We start from the raw sequence: 5,119 nt of genomic DNA, 5'->3' as shown, positions 1-5,119 counted from the left end.
CCAGCTGAATAGCTTCCAGCTTTTATGTGTTGATGTGACCCCACATGTCAAAGGAAGCAGCTGGCTCTGTCCAAAAGAGCATTGATCCTTGTTCAGTTTAGCCAGTTCGATTTGCTGCAGCGTCCTTTCTAGCCGGTCATCTTGTTGGTCTTTTGTTGCTCCACACACCAGAATGTCGTCTATGAAAACTTCTACACCATGTAGCCCCTCCAAAATCAACAGCATTTTTCATTGGAAGATCTCAGGTGTGCTGGTGATGCCAAGTGGTAACTTCTTAAAACAGTACCTGCCAAATGGAGTGATGAAAGTTGTTATTCTGCAGCTGTGCGGATGCAGGGGGATTTGCCAGAATCCACTGGCTGCATCAAGAGCAGAAAATACTGTAGCTCCTCCTTCTAGCTTAGAGGGTATCTCATCTGAAGTGGGCAATATGTAGTGCTCCCTCTTAACTGATTTAGGTCGACGCAGATCCAGGCTCTCCCTGAGCTCTTTTTAAGAATGGGGACCGTGGGAGCACACCATTCAGTTGTGTAACTCTTTCAATGGCACCATTAATCTACATTATTTACTTCTTTAACTTTCTGTAGAAGAGAAATGGTATGCGGCATGCAGTGTGTACAGCGTACACAGCATCATCCTTTAGGTTTATTTTGACTGGTTCAGTTTTTAGTATGTCATGTTCTCCATAAGCTTGCTGATGTAGGAGTGAGCTTAAGGTGAATTAAACTTTTCCCACATCTCTCATACACAAGGTTATGAGGAAACTTTTACCAAGGTATTTCTTATTACTTGTTAATATCTTGACTGTGCGAAGTGAAAAGTGACACAATAAGTGAACTTTCAGACGAGTTCAAGTTGATTCATAAAAGACTATGCAATCATTTATTTACACAAATTGAACAGATCATAAGTTACACCTGATTGTGATTATTCCTATATGAAGCGTCAGAGTTAATGAGATAAAACCTGCGTCTGAATTTCACTTCACATCAACTCAGATTACTTATATAGAACAGTAAAACGTCAGTTCTGATGTTAACAACCAAACAATTTTACTGTCTCTTTTAGCTTAAGTTTTGGCAAATTAAGAACAAGGAAAGGAGGAAAGTAAGATTAGTATGTTACTACGACTTTTACTTTTATCAAAGTGTGGGTCAACCGGAAACTGCACGTCTTTTCTAAGCTCAGGGTCCACATGACACGTCACTCTGAACACATCAGCTTTTACCTGACGATGTCTTCTTAAGGCACCCTCGGGGTAGGAGCTGGCTCGCCTCCGATCAGTCAGGGAACTGCTGTCGGCTCGCTTACAGGTCATTGGCGAACAGGTGTTTTCCAGGTAACTTTCATCTGTTTCAGTCCAAGCCAGAAAAATTCTGTGGTTGTTCAACAACATGATATGATAACCTCTTTTCAGTTTTCTTCTGATAGACTCTAAGAGAAATCACTGCAAAACATTTATGATGATTAATTAACATTTCTGTTTTATAATCAGTTCTGAACCTTCTATTAGTCCAGATAAATGAAAGATTTTCTCAGGAAAAATCCACATTTATATTACTGTGTTCACAGTAAAATTAAAACAGTGATTTACATAAAAACACAATGAAAACATTGTAATCAGATTCTCTGTGATTTTTTATACCATTATAAATCTTTAAGGCACGATAAGAGAAAAGAAGTGGTTCCACTTTTCTTGTGACAGTCATCATGATTTAACAAATGCATAAACATTCTTAGTTAAACAACAAATGAACCACGAACAGAAGAGATTGTTCTGTCCATCATCTGATTAAGAGAACTGAGAGGCTCTCTTCCACGGTTAGAATGACCTGTCATGGCCTAAATAGAGTTCAGTTTGTGACAGAGTTCCTGTCCTCTCGTCAGGCCTGTCCGAGGCCTGCTTCGAGGCAGTAAATCTTGTTTCTTCACTTGAGGTGACCCCTACACTGATGTTCACGTGTTTTTGGTCAGTTAATCCACTTGCTTCACCAAGTTCATCCTTACTGAAAGTGATCTGCTGAGCAGATTGTTGACTTTATATCCGCTGACAACATAAACTTTTTTAAGGGTACTTTTTTTTCTCTCTTGTGGTTGAAGGTGACATCGAAGCAGTCAAGACAATGCAGCTCCACTCCTGAACTGTTCGGGGCAGATTAACGTCTGCACCAGTGTTGATTTTAAACTCAACTGGAGTTTCATCATCTTTCAGCTGTACAGTCACAACCGTTGATGACACATTCAGGAAAGTTTTGTTTTGTCTGAGTGTCTGCGATTCAGCCGTAGGCCAGTAGTGGGCGTACCAGGCACTGAAGATACTGTATATAGGCTGGGACTTCCCGTTTTCATTTGGTGTTGGTTTCATGACTGCATGATCAGCATTAAACCTCCGTTCACTCCAGTCACTGGTGTTGTATGGTCCTCTTCTCTTCACATTTTAATCTATTCAGCATTTACGTATATGGTTTTGGCTCGGTTTCAGTTAACGGACACTAAATTTTCCTACAACTACAAAGCAAACAATCAAAATAACACATCAAACACACTAAAAACCATCTTTCTGCTTTTGTCCCCAGAAGCACATTTTTCAATGAAGGCACAAACACAATAACACACAAGGTAAAATATAATGGCAGCACATCTTCTGGAGCCAACAAAACATTTTACATAGGCAAAAAAAGTCAAATCTTTATTTAATTTTATTAATTTCCTGCAACTGGAATAAAATCACTGCAGGTCAGGGTGGCATACTTATCATAAGACACTACAACTTTGAAAGATAAGAAAAACTGAAATCTCCAAAGGCACAATATCAAGGAAAAAAAAAGCAGCAGCAGTAAAAAAAAAAAAGGCAAATAAACATTTAGCTTCACTTGACTCACACTTTTTCAATAAATGTTCTGTTTAAGTTTGATAAAACTGCTAGTGGGACTTAGTTCAGTAACAGAAATAAAAAAAAAACACTTTTTGTTATTTCAGTTTGATAACGGTCACTATAAGTTAAATAAATCTGTATTGAAATGACAGAATATATTCTCTTTAAAGCAACCACAAATTGCTACCTATGATTAAAGTTTCCCCAGCCTCTCGCTGACAAAACAAAGCCTCAATTCAAGTAGAAAAAAAGCTTCTGGATTGGTTTTAAATGAAACCTTATGTGTGAAGTTCTGCCACTTTGGCTCTTTTCCAAGAATCCACAGAATGCGTGGACTTGCCTGCCTCCTTTTTCCCCCTCTTTTATTTGCTCCACTCTCTCTTATTTTTCCTCCGAGTGTGCAGGGACGTTCAACAAATGAGTCCTGCTGAAGTTTAACTGTGAAGAGGATTGGGATAGTAACATTCGGCCACCCGACTTCCCTTGAAAATATAAACTCACCTGGGAACAAATGATCGAAAAGAAGAATAAATCATCTTAAAAGTAAGTTATTTTTTCACTTTGAACTCCTTGTGGGTTTCTTTTGACAGCTGAATGTTCAACTTTGCCACGTTTTCTATAAAAATCTTAAAGTTTTCTTGGTTTATGTTTCAGTTTGAATCCTTGGCTGTATTTTGAGAACGTTTTGTACTTTTTGTCTATCCAGTTTGTTTTGGGTAAAATGAAAAAAAAATGGACAACAGCGCAGAGAAATGCAGAGCCAGAGTCAAACATTTTTTTCCAGTTGTTTTCTTCAGAAGCTTCTTCATACTTTTTCACTTGGCTGCGGTTGTCACAAATCTGATTTATGCTCCTTCCTACGTTTAGTTCCTTTTGTTGCTTCAAGCATCGATCAGACTGTCGGGAAAAAATGTGAGTTGGAAACTTTTGCAGAAAGTGCTAGACTCAGCAATTTTTATTTTTTCAAATGAAATGCACGACATCAAGCACTCTTCATGCAACAAAAACTAAAGTTGAGACTACAAAGCTCTAATAAGACTGATAAATGACATTTTACTGCAGTTTTACATGTATTAGTGGCAAATCTAAACAGCTGTTTTTAGTTCTGATGAATTCTGTTAAAAATACTGTAGTTTCAGCCCTCCAGTTCATTTCCTGTTTATTTTTGGGTTATAGTTTGTACAATCTTCAGTGGTATGTTGGTGTTAGCACAGCTGGTATGCAGGTATACTCCTGTGGTATGTGGGTAAAGGATGTCCACACAGAGGACTCTTTGATTCTCCCCTGAAGAGTCCAGGACACACATGAGCTCACAACTTTAAAATCTGACCCCACGATGGTCAGTGGTGATATAGTTACAGGAAGCTAATCATAAATTTCTTTTATTTCTGCTTGCTCTGAGTATCTGGCTAAAATGGAGAAGCTCTTGTTGTTGAAGACCTCAGTGTCTTTATAAAAGGGCAAAAACTTCAGATGAACCATGTTTAAACTGTCTGTTTTTAATCAATAAATGCTGCACCTCCAGTGAATTCTAATTTGTTTATCAGCCTCAACTCCAGCAAAAAAATATTTATTTTAAAATAAAATCTGATTTATACTTTTTTCTTTTTCTGAAAGTTGTTTTTGGAAAATACAAATAGTCAAGAATGCACAAATACAAATAACAAAAACAAATAGAAAGCAAACATTTGATTATTCAGCAGGGACAAAGATGACCTTTTTAACATTCAGTAGGCCTACATTGATCTTGTAAAGACAGCAAATGATGTACTTGTATTTTAAGCTTCATATTACACCTTTCACACCTGAAGTACTAATTAAATAAGATAAGATAAAATTTTATTGATCCCACAGTGGGGAAATTTGCACATTACTGCAGCTTTAATACAGGAGAGGCTGAGAAGAATAATGAAAGATAAACAAAAACAACCCCACAATATACACGTGTGATATATAGTAATGTACATAGTATACACATATACATAAACACATATGGATATTTACTTACATATTTACACCATAAAGTACAGTACAAAAATGAATGTATATGAAGGTACATATTGGTGATGGCAGTGTGGGTGAATTGTCCAAGTGACTGATGACATCATGATGTGTTATACAGTCTAACTGATGACATCATGATGTGTTAAACAGTTTAACTGATGACATCATGATGTGTTATACAGTCTGATGACATCATGATGTGTTAAACAGTTTAACTGATGACATCATGATGTGTTATAG

The sequence above is a fragment of the Austrofundulus limnaeus genome, unplaced genomic scaffold (assembly GCF_001266775.1).
Source record: "Austrofundulus limnaeus strain Quisiro unplaced genomic scaffold, Austrofundulus_limnaeus-1.0 Scaffold1392, whole genome shotgun sequence".
Lineage (NCBI taxonomy): Eukaryota > Metazoa > Chordata > Actinopteri > Cyprinodontiformes > Rivulidae > Austrofundulus > Austrofundulus limnaeus.
The sequence above is the reverse complement of the archived record's forward strand: the minus strand, read 5'-3'. Positions refer to the sequence as shown.